Source organism: Sinocyclocheilus anshuiensis, unplaced genomic scaffold (genome assembly GCF_001515605.1).
Source record: "Sinocyclocheilus anshuiensis isolate Anshui unplaced genomic scaffold, SAMN03320099.WGS_v1.1 scaffold687, whole genome shotgun sequence".
NCBI classification, from domain to species: domain Eukaryota; kingdom Metazoa; phylum Chordata; class Actinopteri; order Cypriniformes; family Cyprinidae; genus Sinocyclocheilus; species Sinocyclocheilus anshuiensis.
This window is the reverse complement of record NW_015551096.1, coordinates 651650-663257: the sequence shown is the minus strand read 5'-3', so window position 1 is coordinate 663257 and position 11608 is coordinate 651650. Positions and strand designations below refer to the sequence as shown.

The 11608-nt window shown below is 43.0% G+C and overlaps 1 pseudogene; it reads left to right on the top strand.

Moving 5' to 3' along the window:
• On the top strand, positions 1–9262 carry LOC107662699 (protein NLRC3-like; annotated as a pseudogene).
• The last annotated feature ends 2346 nt before the right edge of the window (positions 9263–11608 follow it).

The window sequence follows — 11608 nt, the reverse complement described above, 5'->3', positions numbered from 1 at the left end:
ATGAGTCGCAATACAGAGGAGGGATGTTCTCAGTCCCAGAGATCTCCAGATCCCAGCTGTGTGTCTGTGAAGAGTCACCAATCCATGGATTCACCTGATAAACTCAGTGATGAACCAGTGACCACTGATCATAGGTGAGTATAAAGTTATTAAAGTTATTTAACTCTTCACACATTATTTCATATGTAAATATATATCACAGATTATTTGTGCACTTATTTTCCACCACAATTTCTGAGTACAAAAAATAGGGTTCACAAGGTCCATAAAGAGTTTGAATTTAATTTTGTCTAGAATACCTGGAAAATCAGCTTGTTTTGTTGAAAGCTGCTTGAAATGAAAAGGAATATGTGTATGCAGATTGCACGCATGCAAGACAAATATATATTTTGGAAAGAGTGTTAAAAGTTCTTAATATTTGCAGTATTCTCCGCATGCAGTGCACAACCGCACTAAACTGGAAGGGAACATTTGATGAATATGCAAAGCAGCCAGCCACACTTGTTTGTTTTAAATGGGTTGAAAAGGATGGAGGTGGAAAGATAATCCAAAGTGAAAAATGCATAACAGAAATTAAACACAAGACAAGTAACTAAACAATCTGAGGGCAAGGTATACACAGAATAATGGGAGGTAAATCAAGGCACAAGTGGGACTAATTAATTAACTCATTGGTAACTGGGGAAACAAGCTTGGAACAGGAAAGTTAACAGTGAGACAGTTTACTGGCTAGAGACAGTGATATACAAATTAAAAGTCAATAAAAATAAAACCAAACTAAACAGAAATGTGACACCAGCAAATAAAACTTGGAATACACTTCACGACTTTTAAAATCAGAACAGATTTTTTTAAATTAGGCATCATAAAAATGGATACAAAGAAAAACTGGGCATCATACACTAAATGTCTGAGGACTGCACACTACCAGACATCCAAAACACATGCAGAAATGTGTGGCTCATTGCCAGGAAACACATGATGAATGAAAACAATGTTAGTTCTAAAATCGACTCAAAATTTTAAACATGTTTCAAATCCTCTGACTGGATGGAACTTAAAGTCTAAAGCTAAAAATTCTGAAACTGTCCATCATATGCAATGCAATTTTCTATGAAATCTGTGAGCTTTGACTCATCAAAATCTGGAGACTGGCTCAGACTTAAGGCAACAAGTGTTGACTCTAGACTGTAAACCGGGGCAAAAATCTGTGCAAAAGCTGTGTACTGTATTCGAGTCTTAAGTATGCGCTGTGAATTCTCATTTGCATGGCAACATACAATGTACTGCAACCAGTGTCTAAAACAAGGCAAATTAATAAGTCTCTAATGGAAGAATTTACCACACAGTAATTTCTGAAAAGTACATATTTCAGCATTTCAGCAAACTATTGTATCAGTAGAAGGCTATTATTACTGGAGCTGGGTTTTTAAGTGTATGGTTTACGTTAGACCCTCTCTTTCATCAGGGCTCTTGGAAAAAGAGGCGAAAGCTTACCACTTGAAATGATTGGAACAGCTTGCAGCACAAATCAAAACTGAAACTAAAATTTGATTCATCGCAGTACTACCAAAGCCACTAGAAGGCAAGCCTGCAACCTTTAGCCAAAAAAAATGTAACGGCTAATGCTAACGCTTCCGGTTTGCCAGTAAGTGGGAAAGGAGACCACAGGCCATTTTTTTTATGGATGTCAATGGAGGAGAGGCTTCACTTCACTGAATAAACAGCTTTTTAGAGGAAACAGCTTATCATTTAATGAATTGACAGCATATCGACTAATCCCCAACATGTTTTACACTAAGCAATTCTTTTGAATTGAACTATTTTTAGTTTACACCGAAAAAAATGCTGTTTTATAAGAGAAGTCACTGACTTTTTGCGAAAGTTGGGATTCCTATGGAGTGTCACACAACTCTGACTGAAATTCAATGACATCAAGGCTGTAATGTAAATGGTTATTAAGGCACACATGATCCAAGTTGACCGTTAAACTTTCTCCAATAGTAAGTAATACAGACCCTCTCGTCTTCCTATGGTAAGACAATCTATGGTACTACTGCTAGCTCACGTTGAGTTTTTTTTTTTTTTTTTTAATACATCACCATGCATGAAAGACACATGATAGAGACACATGATATAATTTGACCAGCCACAGTCATCTAATAGGTAGTCATTGCTGTGGTTTTTATTATTAACATTATTATGAGGACATATAAGATCACAATCTCTACGGTTCGCTTGAAAAGTAGATCATAGACGACTTCGAGATTGATCACGATATAAAATTGACAAATCACCCACCCCTACTGCAAAGCACTGCCGCCTGGTGGGGTAATCCACGCCTCCCGTCCAGGACTTGTAAGTTCTCGTCCACTCTGATCCAAGGTTTACAGAGCCGCTGGACAGGCCCCCTCTGCCCTGCACGCCATGGTCCTGCTGCAAGTCTACCAGGTCAAGGCGTTATGCAGGAGCTCCACACAGTGACAGATCTTGCTCTAGGGGAGATTAAAGTTACTGCGTGGTCCCTGGGTCAGACGATGTCCACCTTGCTGGTCCAGGAACGCCACCTTTGGCTTAACGTGGCGGATATGAGGGACTCCGACAAGTATCGGTTCCTTGACTCCCCGATCTCCCAGGTTGGCTTCTTCGGCGACTCGGTGGAGAACTTTGCCCAGCAGTTCTCTGCTGCACAAAAGCAGACGGAGGCCATCAGACACATCCTGCCACGGAGGTCTGCAGCTGTTTCCACCCAGCCGCCGGTTGCAGCCCCTCTGCCCGCTCGTCGCTGAGGGCGCCCGGAGACTTTGGATCCTGCTCTTCAGGAGATGGTGACCTCACCACTCCTTCCCCTGGAGGAGGGCTGGGTGGAGAATATTTTGTTCCATTTTCCTTTACCCAAACCTTCAATAAAAGAGCAGTTTCCGCTTTCTCCGGGTCCCAAGAGGCCAAAGATGGCATTGTACGACACACTGCCTCGACACCCCCATCCACCTCTCCCTTCGCCAGCGGGGAGCAGGGCCTGACTCGAGGACGCTATGCCTCCTCCAGCACCCCCTGCCCAACCATGGAGCCAGGTAAGTGTTGTGCTACACACTCAGACCCGACTCCGGACGCTATGCCTTCCGGGTCGGGTCCCTGCTACCCCACTGTGGGTATGTCTGTGGTTCTTCTGGTCCCGCTTGCACGGTTTCTGGGTGCCTGACTAGCACTCCCCAGCCCGTCTTGCTGGCTCACGAGAACCATCAGACTCGGCAATGCGATTCAGTTCACCCGGCATCACCCCAAGTTCAGGGGCATTCGGTTCAGCTCTCTGCTGAACAAGGATGCTCCCGTCCTACGGGCAAAGATCGCAGTCCTATTGGCGAAGGACGTGATGGAGCCAGTCCCTCCTGCCGATATGAAGTCAGGGTTTTACAGCCCTTACTTCATTGTAGCCAAGAAAGGTGGTGGGTTATGACCAATATTGGAGCTGCGCATTCTGAACCGGGCCTTTCACAAGCGCCCGTTCAGGATGTTAACACAGAAGCGCATTTTTCAATGCATTCGTTCTCATGATTGGTTTGCAGTGATCAACCTGAAGGACGCGTACTTTCATGTCTCCGATTCTCCCATGTCACAGGCCATTTCTCCACTTCGTGTTTGAGGGTCGAGCATATCAGTACAAGGTCCTCCCCTTCGGGCTGTCCCTGTCGCCTCGTGTCTTCACCAAAGTCATGAAGGCAGCCCTCGTTCCGTTAAGGGAAAAAAGCCTGTGCATTCTCAACTACCTTGACGACTGTCTCATACTGGCTCAGTCACACCTGTCACACCGCTTGGTTTGCTTCATATGCGACCACTTCAGCGTTGGCTTCACGACGAGTCCTGAGATGGGCATGGCAACACGGCATGCACCGGGTCTCAATAACCCCGTCCTGCCACCAAACCTTCAGCACGTAGTTGGATGGGCAGGAGTTCCTCTAGTACAAGTGTCCAGGCATGTTGTTGTCTCAACAGATGCCACGGCCATGGGCTGGGGTGCCATGTGAAATGAGAGTGCAGCCTCGGGCTCCTGGACAGGACCTTGACTGCAGTGGCACATCAATTGCCTCGAGTTGCTAGCAGTATGGCTTGCTCTGCGCCGCTTCAAACCGCTGCTACACGACAAGAACGTACTGGTCCGGATGGACAATACTGTGACCGTAACGTACATCAATCACCAAGGAGGTCTACGCTCCCGTCGCATGTTGCAACTCACCTGCCATCTCCTCCTGTGGAGTCAGAAGCATCTGAGGTCGCTTCTTGCCATTCTCAATCAAGTAGCCAACGAGCTCTCACGTCAGCCCACACTTCCGGGAAAATGGTGACTCCCCCCCTGAGATAGTCCAGATAGTCCATAGATAATTCCTCTGAGGAGTGATCTCCTGTCCCAGAGAGGGGGCACTCTTTGGCACCCACGCCCAGACCTCTGGAATCTGCACGTATGGTCTCTGGATGGGACACAGAGGTTCTAGGCAATCTACCCCTAGCGGTAGTAAACACCATTACTTCAGCGTGAGCGCCCTCTACGAGGCTCGCTTACGCTCTGAATTGGAACCTGTTCGTAGATGCCCAATCGCAGTCGTGCTCTACTTTCTGCAGGAAGGGTTGGAGCGAAGGCTGTCTCCCTCCACCCTGAAAGTGTATGTTGCTGCTATTGCCGCACATCAAAATGCAGTGGACGGCAAATCCGTTGGGAAGCACGACCTTATCATCAGGTTCCTTAGGGGTGCAAGGAGACTGAATCCTCCCCGCCCTCACCTAGTAAGCTCTTGGGATCTCCCCTTGGTCCTGATGGCCTTGAAGGGGGAGCCCTTCGAGCCCTTGCAGACAGTAGAGCTTAAGTTCCTGTCTCTGAAGACAGTGCTCCTGACTGCACTGGCTTCGTTTCAGAGGGTAGGGGACCTGCAGGCATTTTCGGTCGACGAATCGTGCCTGGAATTCGGACCGGCATACTCTCACGTTATCCTGAGACCCCGGCCCGGATACATGCCCAAGGTTCCCACCACGCCCTTCAGGGATCAGGTGGTGAACCTGCAAGCGCTGCCCCGGGAGGAGGCAGACCCAGCCCTTGCTTTGCTCTGTCCCGTTCACACCCTGCGCCTTTACGTGGACCGCACACAGAGCTTCAGGACCTCAGACTAGCTCTTTGTCTGCTTTGGTGGACAGCAGAAGGGAAGGGCTGTCTCCAAACAAATGCTTGCCCACTGGATAGAGGAGTAAATAGCCAATTCGTCAGCAGTTCTGACGTAATGTCGAATGTGACTGACTGAAAGGGAATGTCTCGGTTACGTATGTAACCCTCATTCCCTGAAAGAGGGAACGGAGACGTTATGTCCCGTTGCCACAATTGCAGTACCACCGCTGAGCGGCCGGAGCACACAGTCTCGGCTCCTGAGCAAAAAACTGAATGTGCGACTGCACGCGCTCTCCTTATATATCCGCTATGCGGGGCAGAGTTCGCGATGCAAAGTTCGCACGCCAGCGTTTATTGGCTCGCTTTGTTAACACTCGGAGGTGATTGGGCTCTCGAGCGAGATCACAATTCGTCAGCAGTTCTGACGTAATGTCTCTGTTCCCTCCTTCAGGGAATGAGGGTTACATATGTAATCGAGACATTTTCCAGTTTTCCAGACGTTTGGCAAGCTGTTTCGAACTCCTGAAACAAACCCAAAACAAACTTAGTTTTGGCCTGATTTTGCTCTAAATTATGTCACATGAGTTTGTTCCTGGATTTCGCTTGAAGTATATTGGGGACTCATAAACATCACAAGCATTATGAATCTCTGAAATCAGTGGTAGACCCTGCTCCTGTTTTTATTTTAACTTATTTCTTCTTGTTTCAGCAGTGTGGAAAGAGGACATCAAACTGCATACCAGCAACAAGATTCTCACCAATCATTGAATGATCGGCTACAGAGAATTAAAGACCAGCACAAAACCAGCACGAAGAAAAAATATGAGAGGTTATTGGAGGAAATCAACTTCCAAGAGAATGAAACCCTCCTTAACATGATCTACACACAGCTCTACATCATAGAGGGAGAGGGTGAAGGAATGAATAAAGAACATGAGGTTTTACAGATGGAGAAATCAGCCAGAACAAAACACTTAAAAGACACTCCAATAGACTACAATGACATCTTTAAAGCCTCAGCTGAACCAGAATCTGAGGAGAAAGAGCAGATCAAGACTGTTCTTACTAAAGGCTTTGCTGGAATCGGAAAAACCGTCTCTGTGCAAAAGTTAATTCTTGACTGGGCAGAGGGAAAAGCCAATCAGGATGTAGATTTCATGTTTGTGCTTCCATTTCGAGAGCTGAACTTGATCCGAGATCATCAGTACAGTCTTCACAGACTTCTGCTGGACTTTCATCCTGAACTTCAAGATCTGGACTCACAGATTTATGAGGAGTGTAAAGTTGTGTTCATCTTTGATGGTCTGGATGAACGCAGAATCACACTGATGTTTTCAGATGATCAGAAAGTTTGTGATCTGACTGAGACTTCATCAGTGGCTGTGTTGATGTCAAAGCTCATGAAAGGAGAGCTGCTTCCCTCTGCTCTCATCTGGATCACCTCCAGACCAGCAGCAGCCAATCAGATCCCCTCCGAATACATCAACCGTCTGACAGAAATTCAGGGATTCAATGAGCCTCAGAAGGAGGAATATTTCAGGAAGAGAATCAGTGACCAGCATCAAGCCAGCAGAATCATCTCACACATCAGAAGAGCAAGAAGCCTCCACATCATGTGCCACATCCCCGTCTTCTGCTGGATCTCATCCACTGTGCTTCAGAAGCTCCTGGAAGAAGATCTGAGTGCAGAAATCCCTCAAACTCTGACTGAAATGTACATCCACTTCCTGCTGATTCAGATCAACATGAGGAACCAGAAGTATGGAGAGAGTGATCCAGAGAAACTCCTGAAGTCCAACAGAGAAGTGATTGTGAAACTTGCTGAAGTGGCTTTCAAACAGCTGATGAAGGGCAATGTGATGTTCTATGAGGAGGACCTGATTGAGAGCGGCATAGACGTCACTGACGCCTCAGTGTATTCTGGAATTTGTACAGAGATCGTTAAGGAGGAATCTGTGATTTATCAGAGGAAAGTCTACAGCTTCATTCATCTGAGCATTCAGGAGTTTCTCGCTGCTTTCTATGCTTTTTATCATTATGCAATCGTAAATATAGATACATTGCAGTTTTTAGATGTAGTTCATAGTCTGCATAAAGAAGCAGTAGATAAAGCCGTTGAGAGTGAGAATGGACATCTGGATCTATTCCTGCGGTTCCTGCTGGGCGTCTCACTGGAGTCCAATCAGAGACTCTTACAGGATCTACTGACACACACAGAGAACAGCTCAGAGAGCATCAGGAGAACCACACAGTACATTAAAGAGAAGATCAAAGATGGACATGGACTCTCCACTGAAAGATCCATCAATCTGTTCCTCTGTCTGCTGGAAGTGAAAGATCAGACTCTGTCCAGAGAGATTCAGGAGTTTGTGAAATCAGACAAACACTCAGAGAAGAAACTCTCTCCTGCTCACTGCTCAACAATCACCTACATGCTTCAGATGTCAGAGGAGCCGCTGGATGAGCTGGACCTCAAGAAATACAACACATCAGCTGAGGGGAGAAGAAGACTGATACCAGCTGTGATCAACTGCAGAAAAGCTGTGTGAGTGTTTAATTGCTTTTTAAGTTAAGAAATATATCTAAAGCGCCACAATATATTTTTTGAAAGGAATTATAATTTGCAAGAATTAATCCGATATAAAAATTTGCAGACAAAAATTTGCAGAGTCAAATTAACAATGTATAAACAGTGTTTTACTATCTTTCAGTCTTTCTGGCTGTAATCTGACTGCTCAGGATTGTGAAATTGTGTCATCAGTTCTACAATCCTCAAACTGTGTCCTGAGAGAGCTGGATCTGAGTAACAATGACCTGCAGGATTCAGGAGTGAAGCTGCTCTCTGATGGACTGAAGATTCCAAACTGTCAGCTGGAGATACTGAGGTATTAAGAACATATAAACAATAATGTATAGTTAGTTGGTCATAATGTTGATGGGTGTCTGTAGATGATCCGACTGTGTGTCTGTAGATGATCTGTCTCTGTGTGTCTGTAGGTTGTCTGGCTGCATGGTGACAGAGGAAGGCTGTGGTTATTTGTCTTCAGCTCTGAGTTCAAACCCCTCACACCTGAGAGAGCTGGATCTGAGCTACAATCACCCAGGACCATCAGGAGTCCAGCTGCTCAAACACAAACTGGAGGATCCAAACTATAAACTGCAGATACTCAAGTATAAAGACAACTATAGCTGCATGATTGAGAACAAATCTTTTGCATGTCTTTGTGTGTGTGGGGTGGGGGGGGGGTTCTAATGCAAAATAAGTTCAGCTTCGGGAAAATTTACCATTGGTCATCAAAAATAGTAATGCATGGTTATGTCATAACATTTTCTCTATTTGCTGAAGATATTAAAACTGTGAATATGAGTAGAGTAAAATTAATTGAACTGATGTCAGAAACAGTAGTCAGACTGCTTTCACATAAGTAATCAAACATTTGTGTTACTATCTAGTTTGGACCATGGAGACCATTTTAGGATGACACCAGAACTGCGGAAATGTAGGTTGTGTACTTTACACACACATATTCAAGAGTGTTTTGAACCCTCCTTGGCACATTTCTCATCTCTCTTCTTGTGTTCAGATGCCTTTAATCTCACACTGGATCCAAGCACCATAAACAATCATCTGATTCTGTCTGAGAACAGCAAAAAGGCGACACGCGTAGAAGTGCCACAGCTGTACTCTGATCACCCAGAGAGATTTGATGGCTGTGAGCAGGTTCTGTGTAAAGAGAGACTGACTGGACGCTGTTACTGGGAAGCTGAATGGAGCGGCTGGAGTTACGTAGCAGTGACATATAAAGGAGTCAACTGGAAAGGAGGGAGCGACTGCTGGTTTGGATACAATGACAAATCCTGGAGTCTTGACTGTTCTGATAACAGATTTACTGTCTGGCACAAAAAGAGCACTGATGTATCAGTCCTTTCATGCGGCTCTAAGAGAGTAGGAGTGTATGTGGACGTGCCAGCCGGCACTCTGTCTTTCTACAGCGTCTCTGACACACACACACACTCACACACTTACACACACTCAACACTACATTCACTGAACCCCTCTATGCTGGGATTGCGGTTTATGGATCATCCGTGTCACTCTGTCAGATTTAACAATAGAGACAGAAACACACACAACTAAGTGAAAGAAGTATCTTCACTTAATCTTTAAAAGTAAACATATCATCTTCTAATTGTTGCGTTGTTTGTGTATGTAATGAGGTCGTTTGTTTGTTTTAATTGAACCAAGAGAAACTTTTCTTCAGACACATAGACTACATGAAAGTAAGTTTTCTCTTTTTACTGTGACACATTTTTGTCTCCTTAGCCTGTCATTGCAGATTCACTGTTCAGCAGCGTGTCTCTGTAGAGCAGCAGTTCTCAAATCAAGTCCAGGGACTCAACACTCTGCACATTTGACATTTGACATTTGTATGCCTTCATTAATTAACAAACGTGATTCAGATCATCAGTTCAGTAGGAGAAAGCTCCATGAACTGAACTGAGTGTGTCAGATCAGAGAGACATACAAAATGTGATGAGCAGTGGTTCCCCAGGACCGGAGTTGAGAACCAACAGTGTAGAGTAAGCTTTTTAATATAACCTTTAAACTTAAGTTCTACATTAGATGAATAATTTATGTTTAACAATGCATTTGTATCTGTCCATTTGTTTTTTTGTATTTGTTCCTTTTTTCTGTGTTGGGGAGATTGCATTTTGGTACATTTATTATTGGTAAGAATATTTAGTTAAAGTTAGTTTGTATTTGTTTATTGTTGTGGCCTGTCTCAACTCTGAAATTGTGCTTGCATATGGTGATAAAATAAACATGCAAAAGTAGAACTGTGTAATTTTCATTTATGTTAGAAATTAATATTTGAATGGGGTCAAATCCACTCCCCCTCTTTAAAAGGATTTGCTAACATACTGAATATTATCTTTTAGAGTAAATGAATGTATAATTAATAAATGTATGAACAAATATTTCTATGTTGGATTTAATATCAGCACACTCTGCCTTTCAATATTTGACACTGCCTTTTACAAACAATATATTTTCAATTCTCATTTTAATTTGCAATGTTCTGGTCACATAATTTGTGAGTTATGTGTCTTCAACATTTACAAACAATTTTGACCCTTTTCTGACTGAGAAAATTTTTTTTTTGCAAATTAACAAATTATTCCATCAAAACTTGCTGCAGAATTTGAGTCAAAACTCACTTTCACAGCAGCTCTTTTCTCTTCAGAGAATTGAAACTCATGAACCAATCAGTCTTCGAGAGGCAGCGACACATCAGCCAATCAAAATGAAGAAACTATTCATGGAAAAAATTGGGAATGTGTTTGCTGGCTGACTGTCTTGTGACACTAGAGGGAGTTATTCACACTAAACACTGACCTACAGTAAGACTCTAATCAATCTCATGTCTGTCAAACACATAAGAGCCATTTATATTTAAATTTTCACTTCTCTCATTCTAATGAATCACAGCATCATTGATCACAGCAGAATTGACCAGAAATACAACTAAATACGGTGTTTAGTGAACTGTTTATCTCTGGTAATCTTACAGACATATTGTTTCTTGAGCACTGTTTGTTTTATGGAGAACTTGGTTAATCAGGCCAATAAGAGACTAACTACAACTCTACTTTTTTATCAAACAAATGTGCATTGAAAATGTCCACACATTTATCAAACTGTGACCAGGTAAAAACCATATAGAAAGTGGCTCATGGCCACAGAGACCACTGGCAAATGTTGCCAAAGAGTTATTATGATGCAACAAAGCCTCGTTTACTGAAATCATACGCTCCAAATCTCAAAATGGAGTCATTGAGAAAATCTTTAATATTAGTCAATAACAAAAAGAATGATACATTGTTATATTTTATGGAGAAATTCTTTGCATAGTAACCCTCTCACCATTCATCACCAAGTGCTTTGGTTCTTTAATTTGTCTCTAGGAAAAGGAAGTATTTGATTGTTACATTTTTGTTTTGTTTTCTCGTCTTGTCTGTCTTTTTTAATTTGTATTTTTTTTTTTTGTAGACTATCTGGTATATTATAATAATAATAATATTATTATTATTAACTATCCCTCCCTGTATATCTGGTGTCATTTTTTGTCAAACTTATTTGTTCCATTAATTAATTTAATTAATTAATTAATGAATACGCTCCAAATCTCTGATTCAAAACAAATGACTCACAGATTCACAAAGCAGTTTTCCAATTGTGAGGCTCATCCGGGTAACCGAATCTTGAGCGAAGCATGAGCATGCTGTTCTTTTTACGGTGTATCACGCAGTTAATGCTCTAGTAGCGATTCTGACGCAACATACAGGTGCATCTCAATAAATTAGGATGTCGTGGAAAAGTCCATTTATTTCAGTAATTCAACTCAAATTGTGAAACTCGTGTATTAAATAAATTAAATGCACACAGACTGACGT